At 42.4% G+C, this 15936-nt stretch overlaps 1 protein-coding gene and 1 non-coding gene across 5 annotated transcripts in view; one reads left to right on the top strand and one right to left on the bottom strand.

The window, feature by feature from the left end:
• MED27 (mediator complex subunit 27) overlaps positions 1 to 15936 on the bottom strand; it is a 203912-nt gene that overhangs the window by 74195 nt on the left and 113781 nt on the right. The gene's annotated exons all lie outside the window — the stretch shown is intronic.
• LOC119873477 lies at positions 13262 to 13387 on the top strand. Its single transcript, XR_005365066.1, has one exon. It is a non-coding gene; the product is annotated as a small nucleolar RNA SNORA63 (small nucleolar RNA).

Here is a 15936-nt window from a genome sequence, read left to right as displayed (position 1 = left end):
CATACTGTTTTGAATACTGTGGCTTTGAGATCATGAACCAAGCCAAACCAAGAGCTGGACTGAGCCAAGCAGGCACCCCAAATCTCTGCATATATTTTCAGTAGCTGAGCCACGCAGTGGCTCATGAGTACATTTATTTATTTGTACAGCTTTTGGTTTTGCCTTGATTTTCACTTGGTTAGTCATCTATGTGCCTACTATAATTTCATCCTTGAACTCTCTACCTGACTGTAAGACCTCTCTCACTATAGTCAGACATACCAGCAATGTGTCAGTTCTTTTTTTTCCTGGAGACATTCCTCTAAGAGTCTTCTCTTCTTCTGGCTCAGATGGAACCTAACTCTCTTAAGGTTTAATAATTACTGAAGTTAAGTACTTATTATGGTGTCTGGCACACACTGAGGGCTGGAAAGTTACAAATACTCTCACTGGAACATCATAGGCCTGTTCTGTAGAAATGCCCTCTCTTAGAAGGATGAATTTTCCCCACCAGTGGAGGCTCACTGTGATGATGCCAACCCACAGCACTCACAGAGCTAGGTCTGGCTCACATCCTTTGAGAATAAAATCGTACCAGCATTTGTGCTCACCACCCAATCAACACTGGGGATGTATAATACAATAGCTGAGATGCAAAACTATCTATTAAGGGTTTTGCATTGGATTTTGTATCCATTGGATATGATGAATTAAATTATAAATCCATTAGATCAGGGACATATAAAAGCTATGTTCTCTTGGGGGAAGAGGGAGATTAACTCTCCACTCACAACACAAAAAGATTTTAGTTCAAAGCTGGGGTCATGAGATAGCAAACAACATAATGCCATTTGTTAAAAAGTGAACACCAATGTGTCAGTTATGAAAGTTAGGGAGTAATCATACTGATGAACTTATCAGTTTCCTTAGAGACTGTCCTGTACAGTTTCAGACTTGAAGCTGAAGGGAGGGGAAACCACAGAAGGCCCAGTGGTAAGTTACAACAGACTGGAGTAGAGATGTGTGAGAAGAGCTGGTGCGGAAGGCCACTTGCTCCTGGGAAAGGGAGTTGACAGGATATGGACATCTTTCAAGTGTGTGAAGGGCTTTTAGGGACTTAGTACCAAACAGTTCTCTCCCACCTCTACAAAAAAAGACCATAAGATAAGGGCAAGGCCTTAAAAAGTGAACTAGCTCAGAAAAAATGAAAGGTATTTCTTAAAAGCAAGGTCCCACGCTGTTGATTTTTTAAAAATAATCTCTACACCGATGTGAGGCTTGAACCCACAACCCCAAGACTAAGAGATGCACACTGCACTGACTGAGCCAGCCAGGCGCCCCACCCCCCACAATTCTGTTGATTTTTTTAAAAGATTTATTTTATTTTAGCAGAGAGAGAGAAAGTGCATGTGCGTGTGTGCAAACGGGGGGAGGAACAGAGAGGGACAAGCAGGCTCCGTGCTCAGGGTAGACTCCAATGCGGAGCTCAATCACACAACCCTGAGATCATGACCTGAGATGAAATCAAGATGACTGAGCCAGCCAGGTGCCCCTTCTCATTCTTGTTGATTTTTAAAATGGCTGAGGAAACCACCTTTCCTGGATGGTAAGGAATAGACCAAGATACTGCATATCATCTTGCACTGTTCCCTTCCAGATTTACAGCTTCATGACACAACCTTGGCTCTAAGCATAAACTCTACAAACAGGTAAAAAGATGAACAAAGGAGGCGGCTAAGTCATGTTGCATCACTGCTGATGCTTTTTGAAATGGTGGAAGACATGTGGCAAACTTCATGTCAAAAGTTTACACCAAGTCACTGGAAACATTTCTGTATTTACATACTTTTCTAAATCTGTATGTTGAAACCCAATTACTTAAAAAAAAAAAAAAAGAAACCCAATTACTTCAGACTCAGCAGGAAGCACAAATCCACTGTCCTGTGTGATTGGAGGTCATTGCTAAGTATATGCTAATGAGGAGGGGGCGGGCAATGTCTTCGGAACCAATCCTCAATCAATAACCATCATAGATATGGACAGGAGGATGCAAATGAATATGCAGGACTTCAGTACAAAGATAACATCATAATTTGCTCTCCCTTGTACCTTTCACCTTGAAGGTTTCAAAATGCTTTCTGGAAAACCTGTTTCTTTAATAGGCTAGGGAAGTAGGGGAATGAGTAGGTTCAGTGAAGATTCCAGAAACCAAGTTCAGCGTGTGGATTTCTAGGATTCTACGCCAAGTATCTGACTTTGCTTGCTTTTAGTGGGGGGCAGAGTTCTAAATGGGCAGAAAACAAATGTTTCCTGCCACTTCTGGATTCCTTTATTTATGAGATCTGTTAATACAGGACAGTAGAGTCTGGGGTGGCATGTTTGGTTTCTTCCCCTGATCAGTGACCTCAGATGAAGCTCAGCAAACTTAATCCAAAGATTTTATGAAGCAAAAATGAATCTCAAGGAGACTGTTTTTCATTCACACGTCTAACATAAAGGAGATGCAAATTTTCTTTCTACAGGTGACATTATGTGTTTGCCAAAAAGAGAAAGAGAGAAAGCTGCGTTTTTAACTGAGGAAAACAATGTCTAAATCCTAGAAGCAAAAATCAAAACATTTCATTTTCAGATACACCCAACCTTTAAAACGCAAATCCACCACTAGTAACTTGACAGAAATAAGGAAAGCTAGGAACATCAAATTAAAAAGCTGGAGACAGAATGACACTTCCTTTTTTGCCTCGGGTGGGGGTTGGCATGGAAGGTGGTCTTCGCTGTACCACCTTCTTGGCAGCACTTCTAGGGATGCTGCCTCCCGAGCCTGTGAGCTCGCCAGCATCTGCGCAGAGCTCAGCAACGTGTCGCGTCCCACTTTGAGTGCAGGACTGAGGACAGGTAGGAACAGCGTGCTCTCCTCCTACACGTCCACCATATGCTCCATTCCGTTCTATGGCAGGATCAAATTCCTTTAATTTTTACCTTTGGAATATAGGCAAACAAGCAGTAACACAGCAGTGGTGACTAGTTTACACTTGAGCAGACGCGGCGCGGAAAGACATTAATTTAGTGCCAAATTGAGCAGTGAGTCACAATTTGCACATATCTGTCAACCTGTTAACAGGGTAATAACTTGGAAAGATTGCTGTTCCTATTTACATTACAGAGGCTTTTCAAAATGGAGAGCTGCTTGAAGTTCTCCTCCCAAAGCACTCGGCCAATGAGCTGGCTTATAGTCCAAGAATCGGGCTAGAAACACAAACTCCTAGAAATCACAGGTTCAGATCAAGGTGTGATTTAGAACTTCGATATCTTCAGGCAGAAAGTTAACTTTAAGCAGTTAGATAATCCAATCTCCCTGTTCTGCTCTCCAGTTCCAATCAGACTCTCAATGGTTTCCAATCCAATTTTTCCCAGTGCGATCCAACCAATTCTCCGTAAGGTTTCTAAAGGCTTCCTTAGGACTAAGGTCCTACCTCAACAACTTCAACATCTCAGTAGCATCAGAAATGATCATGCCATTCTCAGATTTCTTTTTTTGTTTTTTAAAGATTTTGATATATGAGATATATATATATATATATATATATATATATATATAGAGAGAGAGAGAGAGAGAGAGAGAGAGAGAGACAGCACAAGCCAGAGCAGGGGTGAGGGGAGAAGAGGGAGAAGCAGGCTCCCCTCTTAGCCGGGAGCCCGATGTGGGGCTCAATCCCAGGATCCTGGGATATTGACCTTAGCCAAAGGCAGATGCTTAACCAACTAAGCCTCTCAGGTGCCCCATTCTCAGATTTCTAACATCAATTTTTGAAGCCCTATGAACCTTGTTCTTTCTGATTGTCTTCAAGTAGCTTGGCCTGCTCCTTACAATGTCCTTAATCATAGAATTAAAGAACACTGGGCACTCAGAGATCTCTTATCAGAGAACCTGTCAATCTAGGAATGAGTAGCATCTCCAAGAGGTGATCTGCATAAATGCCCCATACCACATCTCACCAGGCAGCCCCTGGACTGCTGGACTGCCACCCCAGAATCTGCACCCAATTACCCCACTGCAGCCCTCGTAGAATGACACACAAACATCACCTTCAGAACCTAAAGGTTTTCTGCAAACACATAAAAGACTAACAGGTTTTCCAATTTCTTTTATCTTCCTGGGTCACAGAACCCTCTAAGAAGGTACTGAAAACTAAAATGCATGTCTGCATAGCATTTTACATACAGCTGTCTGTGGTTCATAGGCTCCTTAAAGTCCATTTGTGAATCCCAAGTTCAGAATAACTGCTCTAGACCTGTTTTGGAATTGAGATATGTTGTTTTCTTCTTTGTTCTTTTCTGAACAGTTTTATTTTTCAACAAAGCTGCCTTCATTTAAGAAGTATGTGTGTACTTGCTGTAGCCTAGAAGTGAACACACTGAAGTAATACAAAGGAACAATGACTCTCACAGTCCTTGTAATCTGAAAATTATGCTTCCATGATGAAGTCCAAGGTTAGTTTTTGTTTGCCTGTGATAAAACACCTGCCTCTCACTGTTACTTAGTCTTTCCAACAAAGTCAAGGACCTACTTCTGGGACTGTAGAGGTCACTGGAGGGCAAGTAACCATTTCTGCCCTCCAAAGCCTTATCACCTGTGTTTTCCAGAAGCTCCTTGCTTGTATCAAGAAAGAGGTCCCTGCTTTCTATATCACTGCTTAAGGCACAGCTCGGTGGTGAGCTTAAGTCTCAAGTCCTAAGGGGATCGAGGAGGCCCTGCGGTCCAGCCTCAGCCAGCCTCCTTCTTTCACAAGCCTGAGAAGGCTTGCGCTACCTTGCATGCCGTGCACACTCTGTATTCTCCATCTAGAAGAGTCTTTCCACAACCACTTCTCTGCCCCCATGCCCAGGTCAGTCCAGCCCCATGCTTCAAGTCTCTGGTCTCCAGCTTAAATGACACTTCCTCAGGGGGCCTTCCCTGGCCCTCCCCTGCTGCCACCATCAGTCATGTACCCTACATCTCACTTTCTATGGCACTTTTAATTCTCTCTGTAGCTCCCATTCCAGTTTAATTAAGCAGTTTTTCTCATGATTATTTGCTTAGCGTCTATCTCCTCAAAAGGATTCTCTGTGGGATGTCATGGCTGCTTTATTCAGTGCTGAATACATGCCATGGTGCCTGGGACCCACTAGACATTCCTTAAATATTTGCTGAATGAGTAGACAGGGCATTAAAAGTAAGCCATGGAGATCCAGGCTAGGCAGGTATGGAACAACTCAAATGCAAAGTTCTCTGCAGTGGATGAAGATTGGAGGTGCTGAAGAGTGCAGTACATTAGCCACCGAAAAGCACGAACAACAACAATCGAAAAGCTCCACAAACAAACCTCAAAGAAAGCAAGAGAGATTCTTCAAAGTCTTACAGCTTCATACGCAGCTACAAAATCCCTGCATCTGTTTTAGTAGAAGCTCAACGACTCTTAGAAGCAAAAGCCTTCTAAAGAAGTGCACTGTGTTATTGACATGCCAGTTTTAAATGTTGCTTTTAACGAACTAATTAATTCTGCAAAAACATTAGTACAAAGATAGGTGCTACCAAATTGGGATTACAATACCAAAATGATAACAAAACAGAATGTGGAAGACATTTCTAAAGATATCAGTTTTGCAAAACATTAATCTTCTATTCCACACATTAAAATATATTACAAACTATTTGTTATTAAGAGCCTTAAAATAATTTGCTGGACAGATGGCTTGGTTCTCTAAAGTCTGACCCTGCCTCAAAAGGAAAAAAAAGAAAAAAACAGCCAACAAACCTGGACTCCAGCCAGTGATCCCGTGTTAGTGAGATGTTTAGCAGCTCAAACCAGATTTAAATAGCATCTACCCCAGTGTGTACGACACATGCTGTTCATTTTCTCCACCCATACAAAATCTGAAAGTTAGGAATGCATATATTAATAAACCACCTTTTTAGGGAGAGGATAATGCCCAGTAGCTATCAAAAAGGGAATCATTTGCAGTATCTGAAAATGATTCAAGATTTTCCTCCACACCTGTCCAGAATGATGAGTCCAAGAGGACTGCCAGTGGGTGGGAACAGAAGGGGGTTTGTTTAATTACTCCGCAAGAATGAGACTGCTGGAGACTCAACAATCGGTCTCAATAAATGCTGAAGAAAGAAGACAGGAAACTGAGGTCCAACTTCTCAGATCTGTAAGATATTTGTATCATGTCTGCGAAAGCCTTCCGGTTATTCTCTCAAGAAAATTAAAAGTATTTTCTCAACTGTACATGAAAAGGCAAGACTAAATGTATCACAGGCAGGAATAAGAGCATTTGCTTAGATTTCTGCCCCATCTTTACCACACTGCTCCACTATCCCTATTATTCTCTTCCAAGGAAAGACACTCGAAACTTCAAAATCTCTTTATGGAAACTCAACATCTAAGCAGAGACGCTGTCAAGATGAGGCAGAGTTGTTTCCTCAGAGTGAACTGGTGACCAAGTCAGAGAAGTGGAAGGGAGCTTTCTCCTGTTCTCTTCTTAGTAGCTTATGAATTTTGAACTACGTGAATACGTTACAAGCAAATATGGGAGAATCACGAGGGCAAGCTGACAAAAGCTCAAGTTGAAATCAATGCACAAAGACCCATCACATCCAGAAACACAGAAATGAACCTGCCTGCTTTCCTTCTTCCAGCATGAGGGTCAAGCAGCAGTCTCGTAAGTTCATAGGTGTATATGAACTAGAACACATGGCAAACAGCATCATAAAACCAGAATTCTTCTTCCACATGATTTAGAGAGGTGAAACACCATTAACTATCCCTATTAGATCTATTAAAGCATATATGCTGAGTGCCTACAGTGCTCGACAAACGACTGTGTTCAGGGAATGCTGTTACATACTCGGGATAGAGACAGTGGAATGAGTTGCCCACAGAAGGCTTTCTGTGAGTACCAGATGGCTGCATGGATGGCTCTTGCCTGTGCTTTCTGCTGGACACTCAGGAGAAGCAAGAAAGAAGGCACTGCTTTCCAGTTTTCAAAGCACTTCTGCATTCTTCATCTCATTTGTTTGCTCGCCAACTCTGGGAAGTAAGAAGGGCGAATCCAAAACTCCCGTTTTATAAGTGACAGAAAAAAGAAGGTTAAGCGACTGCCCAAGGAAGCAGCACAGCTGAGTGGCAGGGCTGAGCCCAGAACCTATGTCTGATTCTCCACTTCTTGCACATCACACTGCTTCCCTGAGGTCTGTAAGGATGCCACGGGAAAAGCAGATTTCATTTTTGTCATTCCCTAGACTTTTTATATAACAACAGAGAAATTTCAGTAGCATAGTAATGAAACAAAATCTATGAGTTCCTTTCTTCCCATTCAGTAAATATTCATTCAGTGCCTATGTGAGCCAGGGATGCAATACTCAGGGACTCTATCCTCATAGGGCTTGCACTTCACTTGCTTATAAGCCATTTTTCTTCAAGGCCACAGGCTTATCTCCAGAAAAACAGGACAACTAAATTAAATTTCCTTCTATTCTCCTATTGGGTTTTTCATTTTGCAACTCTCAATAATGTGCAAAATTGTCAGCTAGCAGGAAGGGACGAAATACTTGTTGTGCATTTTATCTTATATTAATAGCTAAACATTTATTCAGATAGCTGTGGGCCTCAGTTTCTCCTAAAACATTAAAACAATGTATTAAACCTGGAAAGAATTATAATTTCACTCAACGTTTACCTCCTCTACAAGCCCTTACATGTTAGAGAGACGGGGGCGGGGGAGAACCCAAACAAGAAAAAACCCATATTGAGCTTTCCAGCAACACCAATTAGCAATAGTTACTCTATCAGTCATCTCTGGTCAGATCTAGTGAAATGACACTTGGAGCTCAGACGGGCAGTGATGCATGTGTGAACAGCTCACACCGTGAGAAAGCACCCCTGGGCTTCTGACTTTCAACCAAGGAGCTGGTCAGGATAGACAGTGCATGCTGGAAAGCTATACTCCTTCCCAAATTCCCACAGCTTTCCTTCCCAGCCCCAGTTGAGGCCTGGTTTACTTAGTGCAGACTGACCCGTTCAGGTTTGGCACCTCTTGGCAATGTCCTCAGTGACCGTGTCCCACTAATTCAGAATTCGCTGCACACATGTGGAACAAGATTCTGTTCCTATCTGATTTCTAATGTCTCTGAGAACATACGTGGTAGATTTCATGAAGAGAGATGGCAAAGACAACGCAAACAATTGCTGAACACATAACTTGTTCCAATCATAATAATACATTAAGCAAATGCAGAAATGGCCAGAAACAGCCAACACATTTCAGGAAAATACAAAACTTTTTTTTTCTTTTTTTCTCCCCTCTTGGGACAAATATGTTTGTACAACACAAGTTTTATTTTCACTCATCAGGCCATCACTCCTTGAGGAGAGAGTCCAAGGCCCACTCGTCTCCAGTCCCTGCAATGATTTTGTACTTAATACACATTTCATAAGCATTTCATGGACTGGACTAGGTTAAGCAGACTGGATTGAGGCTAAATAAAAAAGTGAAGAGTCTGCAGAACTGTGTTTTGTAATTGCTCCTTTTATAAAAAGTAAAAGTAAAAAATTCTAAACCAGAAAATACCACCCACCAGTTTGTAGACATAGGTTGTTGTTTCTTTCTCTTCCCCTGGGTTAGAAGGCAGATTTGATGACGACAAATGGCAAGGAACTGGATACAGATCTTCCCAGGAAGGATCTCTCGATGGGCACTCAGGGGTTTCCCACACATGGCTGCCTGCAGCACTCATTGCCTGGCTTCTTACCCCTAATCTGACCCCCCTCTGGTTCTCTGCTGGCCCAAACCTTCAGCAGAATAATGGCCCTGTCCCATCACTCATGGTGGCCTTTGTAGTACATTCCACAGTCTCTCCCACACATCCGGAACTGACTGTTTAAGGTTTACCTTTCCCACCAGATGGAAAGCTCCATGAAGGGGAGGCCCAGTTCATCTTGTTCCTTCCGCCAGCCCCTGGCACACTGGCACACAGCGAGCTCTCCATGGCTACCTGCCTGCATGGAGACTCCTGGCAGCAGAGCAGAGCCTGAAGCTGGGGCTTAGGAATCCCACGGACCCCAATGCTCTGCTCTCTACCTCACTCTGCCCTCATCTCAAACAAGTTACTTTAGCCTTTCTATGCTTCGGTTTCCTCCTTTGTAATATAAAGGTAAAAGTGCCACCTTCTCCCTCCAGTCACATGGGAATTAAATGAGAATGGAGCATATACAGCACTTGGCAGAAAATAAGCAGTGAGCAATATCAGCTGTTCCTTGTATATGTACAAACACTGCCTTTTTCTCAAGAAACTTTTGCTTGAGTCCAGAGGAATAAAGCCCCAGCAAGTCAACCACAGACTGAAAACTGCTTGAAGAATAAGCATTAAAGGGAATGTTCTTTCTAGTGTCCTGATAACTTTTAAACACACGACAGCACTGTAGCTAGTAAGGAGAGTTCTTTTCCTTATTTTCAAAGGAAAGCAAACAGGAAGGAAGGAAAACTGTTGCTGATCCAGGAACAGGGCTTTGGATGGAAGTGAGATGGAACACCTAGATCTGGCTTCAAGAATGGGACGGAGACTGGGTACCTCTTCTGCCCCTCCACACCACCTTTCCACCCTCCTCCCTATGTGCTGTGCTTCTGGAGGCTGACTTACACATAGGCTACATCAACAAGCCTTCTAACCTCTGGCTTCCAGTTGGGTCTGGTCAATGGGGGACACTAGCTGGACGTGCAGAGGGTGGCTGTGACAACTCAGTACAGACAAATACCAAGGACCCCAACCTACCACAATGAAGGTCTGGTTCATCATCCTTCTAGCACAGGTATGAGCACCAGTGGGTAATGAGGACTAGGACTGGGTGGTGGCACAAGTTGGCTATGACTACCCACTTTAATTTTGTTTCTTGCTGCAGGGGGGTGGTAGTTGCTATGTTTCATGTTTACTGTTTCTCCAGCCCCTTGCCCTACCACCTTAAATAAAGAGCATGGGGTGGGAGTAAGACCAAAGAGACCTGTTCCCTTCCAGACCAACCCTCTCCTCCACAGTGTTCCCTGACCCGACTGGCAGAGCCATGTGGACCTCAACAACAGGCTCCTTTCTCTCTGGCTTCTGGATGGGTTTGGTGGAAGAGAGGCATGGACAGGCGATGTGGAAGGTTGAAGGTGAGGGCAGTGAAGGTATGTACTCTGCTGGCACAGTCACCAGGAACGGGATCTCTCATCACAACTCTAACTCTGGCTTCCTGAAACCACATCCTTGGGAGAAGGACTAGCCTGGGGACTGCATTACTCCCCGTGGTTTCCCTACACTCACCTGGCACCTTTGCTAATAGTCTTCTGTAAAGTCTCCTCAAACTGGAAATAGCCCCCTTGTTGGAGTGTCCTCCCAGGACATGAGAAGACTCTTCTCAAGTAAAATGTACATTAAAACCAGTCCTGTAGTTTCCCCACTAGAAGAAGAAATACAGCCAATTGAAAAATATTCAAATTAGGGACACCTTGGTGGCTTAGTGATTGAGTGTCTGCCTTTGGCTCAGGGAAAGATCCCAGGATCCAGGATCGAGTCCCACACTGGGCTCCTCACAGGGAGCCTGCTTCTCCCTCTGCCTATGTCTCTGCCTCTCTCTGTGTGTCTCTCATGAATAATAATAATTAAAAATTTCAAATTAATTGAGGGTAATACTGATTGGAAAAGTCTAAGGTGGTAACAAAACTTTACAGAGCCTCCGCTTATTACTTTTTCTTTTTAAAAAACTTTTAATATTTATTTGAGAAAGAGCAAGAGTGAGAGAGCATGAGCAAGGGGAGTGGCAGAGGGAGAGGCAGAAGTAGTAGCGGGCTCCCTGCTAAGCAGGGAGGCTCCATCCCAGGACCCTGGGATCATGACCTGAGCTGAAGGCAGAAGCTTAACCAACTGAGCCACCCAGGGGCCCTCTCCTTACTACTTAATTCAACATCATTCATTTAACAAATATTTCCTGGAGTATTTTAACTGTGGCTATGGGTAGTTTTGAAATGTATGGCAGAGAGAATAAAGGAATCACAATGGAAGGATTACCCCCCTGAGAAACAGCAATACCGGTCTCATCTTCTACTCTTCCCTTCATTCCCTCTTTCTTTGTAAAGGGATCAGTGCCTCTGAACTGCAAGCACAGAGCATTCCTTCTTGGACCACCAGAAATACCAGTTTGCTTTTCTCCCAGATTAACAGTTTCTACAATGTGACATGTATATTCACAAAGTGGTACATCAGGTGATGTTAGGTGGCATAGATGGACATTCATTTTCAATCTTAAAATATATGTATACAGAAAAATATATAACTAATGAATAAAACCTGTGATTCCATTTTCAGAATGAGGCTAAGTTATTTATTTTTTTTTCTTAAAGATTTTTTTTTTATTCATGAGAGACACAGAGACATAGGCAGAGGGAGAAGCAGCTCCATGGGGAGCCCAATGAGGGACTCGATCCCCGGATCCTGGGATCATAACCTGAGCCAAAGGTAGATGCTTAGCCACTAAGCCTCCCAGGTGTCCCAAGAATGAGGCTAAGTCTTAAAAATGAGTTTACTGAACGAAAAATGTTATGACCAAGGTTATGGCAAAAATCTTAAAGGTAGCCTGTAAATGATAGGAGTTGAGAAACCCCCTTCAAAGAAAGGCAGATAATTAACCAACTTGGTTCAAAAGATTTTGCTTATCTTTGTAAATTGTGTTCTTTTCCATTCTAAATAAATCTTCACTTTCATAGCTTCACAACACACAGAAAAGATCTTCATGCATACACCTGGAGATATTGAAGACAGAGAAACGGATAAGCATCCTAGGAGGTGCCAGGGTGTTTAGGTCAGCAATCCCATGAAGCAAGGGCTGAGGATGATCAATCACCATGGGAGCTGACTACATGAGAACGTGTTTCTGAGAATGTGCAATTTGAGCATGGGGGAAGAGGGTCTCTGTAATAGAAAATATAATGGCTTTTACATAGGCAGCAGCATGTATGGCCACTGGTCCCCAAATTCCTTCTGTCCTCTTCAAAAGGAGTAAAATATTGTGCCATGACACCTTTCTCCCAGTGGAGCCAAAGCTTGGATTCTACCTGAGATAGGTAAGTGATGCTTGCAGGCCCTGAACAAACTCTCAGAGAGCGCCCTCTATAGGTGTACAGTGGCTTTACCAAACTACAAATGACACTTCCTTAACTTCTCTAAACTGAGAAATCTTGTGGCTGTCTTTTCAAATCCTGTACAAACTCTTACACATTGCAAAACAGAGGAGAAACAAAGCCCATCTGTTTGACCTCCTACTCACCCACACCACCTCTGTTGCTCTAAGCTCTACCTACGAGCTCAGTCGCCATGGCACCCTATCTCAAGGAAACTTTCCTCTGCCAGGGAAAGGGGAAAACTTCAGTGGAAGAAGGCCCATCATTTATAAACAAGGAAGGTCACAAGAGTGATTTTAAAAATAAATAAAAGTTCAGAAGGATTTCTTCCAGAAGATACAACAAATCCTACATGGGTGTGCCCCTTAAAAGAGTCAACGATAGGCCTTTCTTAGTACTACCATAACAAGCAGATAGACAGTCAGTAACAGAAGATTTGAACAATGCTCTCAACTAACTTGACCTGAACGACATATATATTCTACAACCTCAAACAGTAGAATATACACACTTTTCAAGGGCAAAGAGCACATTCACTCAGGTAGACCACAAAGTGGGTCTTAAAACAAGCCTAAAAAATCATGCAGAATGCGCTGTTCCCTGACCACAGCTGAAGTTAAAAATCAGTAACAAAAATATATCAGGAAAGTCTCCCACATATTTAGAAATTGAACAACATATTTCCTAACAACTCATGAAACAAAGAATGAATCACAAAGAAAATTAGAAAATATCTTGAGCTGAATGATAATAAAAATATATGAAAATGTGTAGAATGCTGCCAAATCCATGCTTGGAGGAAAGCTTACACAAAAAAGGAAAAATGAATAAAAGATCAAAGATCTACACTTCCATTTTAAGAAGTTAGAAAAAGAAAAGCAAATTAAATCCAAAGTAAGGAGAAGAAAGGCAATAATACATGTAAATAAATGAAATAGAAGACAAAAAGTAGAGAAAAATCATTGAGATCAAAAGCAGGTAGTTGAAAGAAAATTAGTAAAACTGAGAAATCCCTAGCTAGACTGATCAAGGAAAAAAAAGAGAAAAGAAAAAAAGAAATAGAGGGAGAAAAGTCACAATTTACCAATATTAGGATTAAAAGAGGAGATACAAGTGCTGTGTTGTCGTTCCCCCTGCTCAAAATAAAGCTGTTTCTTAACTATACCTGTCTGCTATACCCCTGTAGCAGCCAGGGACGCTTGGTCTCATACATGTCAGTAAAAGTAAAATTAAAAGAGGAGATACCACTCAGATTCCAGAGACATTAGAAAGATAGCAAGGGGATATTATGAACAACATCAAGCCAATGCAATCAATGGCTCTGATGACACAACAATCCCTGAGATATAAATCAGACAACTGATTAAGAAGTAAAAACCTAAGGAGTCCCTATATCTACTTCTTAAAGATTGAATTTGTTATCAAAAACTTTCTCAATAAAGAAAGTTCCAGGCCCACATGGATTCACTGGTTAATTCTATAAAAAAATTTAGGGAAGCAATAACATGAATCTTAGAGACTTTCACAAAAGGAGAAACATTTCTCAATTCATTTAAAGGGGCCAGTATCCTCTCTGATCCTGAAACAAGACAAAGCCACTACAAATAATACATTCCTCATAAACAAAGACACAAAAGTCCTTAACAAAATATTAAGAAATACATAGAAAAGATAACATACCATGACCAAATGTATTCCAGAAAAGCATCCTTGGATTAACATTCCAAATCAATCCACGTTGTAGTGTATACGTACAATGAAATATTATTTGGCACAATGTAAATTATACCTCAATAAAGTTGATTTTTAAAGATTTTTATTTATTTATTTTTAGAGAGCGTGCAAGCATGAGCATGGGAGGTATGGGGGATGGGGGGGTAGAGGGCGAGGGAGAGAGAAACCCAAACAGACTCTGAGCTGAGTGGCGCTTGGTCTCATGACCCTGAGATTAGACCTGAGCGAAAACCAAGTCTGATGCTTAACAGACTGTATCACCCAGCTGCACTTCAATAAAGCTGATTTTTAAAAAACATTTAGAATATGTATTGAATTCTCTGCACCAATCTCAAATATTAATGGACGGGAGTCAAATGAAGTGGTTTTCGGTAAGTCTTGGGAGATAGGCAAGAGACTGGATCCCATGGGGACTCAGTCTGCTTGGTCCTGTGGCTGCATCTGTGCCAGGGAGTCATGAGTGGCATCGTAGTTCCAATGGATGTGAGAGCTAGCACCTTGGAAGTTCCAGTCCCAAAGGCTCAGGTACAATGTTGGATTTTATCGTCACTTCTGTCTTCTCCTTGGAACCTGGGCCTGATCTTTATAGTTGGTGAAAATGGACATGAATCCATCCTGAGGAGATGCAGCCCCCACATGCCAAGCACACCCCACAGCAGTCGACTTTCAGCAGGGCGACCTCACACAGCGAAGCCCTTCTGGCCTCCATATTTGCCCATCTGGACTATTAAGCATTTCACATGCTTTTGAATATAGAAAATATTTTGGGTATATTTAGATCTGTACATCACTACCAAAAATAAGATATTTCCCTCAAAACACTTTTTGGATAGAAAATATTTTCTTTTCCTGTTGAAAGGGAACAATGAATAAACTAGGAAGGCAGTAGTTGTAGTTCAGATCATGAGATCTGGAGCCCCAGTGGATGGGTTCAAGGCCTGGCTCCACTAAGTGAGGCAAATTACTGGGCTTCAACCCTCATCTTTCAAGGATAATAAGAGAACCTTTCAGGGGGTGGTTGTGCTGACTACAGGAGATGATGCATGCGAATAATTAGCACATCTCCTAGTACCTCTTTCACACAGGCAGTAATGCTAGGTTTTATAATGACGACAGTAAGGGAGTATATCAAACTCTCACCCAGAATCCAAGAAACGGGGTCCTTTGGCCATTGTATCCCCCATCACTTGTCCTTAACCCATGGTATGTAGGGCAGGGGGTGTGAAAAGACCAGGGCTCTTCCCTGGCTCTACTACTCACTTGTGGACCACAGCAGGCAGCTCTTCCAGCCTGTCTGGCTTTAGTTTTCTCTTCTTTGGAAGAGGAAGGTCTCTGATGGTCCTTCTAGCTCTACTCAATTCAATATACATTTCCTCAGAGTGTACTATGTGCACAAAGAAACAATTACACAGTTCTAAAGACTCTCCATCTTTGAATGGTACATATGGTAATTATTCTAGAAAAATCGATCAGAACACCATATTCCTTAACCTTTGTGAATAACTGGAATCTACTGTACCTGACAGATTTTAGTAAAACCCATCAGCATTTAATATTTTTTGTTCTTTTTTTTTTTTTTGAGAGAGAGAGAGAACAAGTATGAGGGGGGGGGGGGGGGCGGGCCAAGGGAGAGGGAGAGAGAGTATCCCAAGCAGGCTCCATGCCCAGTGTGGAGCCCGATGTGGAGCTCAATCCCATGATCCTGAGATCTGAGATCATGACATGAATTGAAACCAACAGCCAGATGTTCAACCGAGTCACCCAGGCACCCTCACCCCCATCGGCATTTTAATAGCAGGCTATTCCAAGAACGGTTCTGCATAAAACACATTGCCTTTGTCACTGTCGGGGGGGGGGGGGGGCATTTATTAGCAATTTCTGAAGAAACCTATGACCAGAAAAGACCACTGCAACTAACTCTTAGGACTAGAGAGGAGTATCTTAACGAGAGCCCCAGGAAACAATAATTTTGTAATCAAGGAAATTTACAGGAAGGATTCTGCCCACTACAGATCACAAATGAATGTT

This window comes from Canis lupus, chromosome 9, assembly GCF_011100685.1.
Source record: "Canis lupus familiaris isolate Mischka breed German Shepherd chromosome 9, alternate assembly UU_Cfam_GSD_1.0, whole genome shotgun sequence".
NCBI classification, from domain to species: domain Eukaryota; kingdom Metazoa; phylum Chordata; class Mammalia; order Carnivora; family Canidae; genus Canis; species Canis lupus.
The sequence above is the reverse complement of the archived record's forward strand: the minus strand, read 5'-3'. Positions and strand labels throughout refer to the sequence as shown.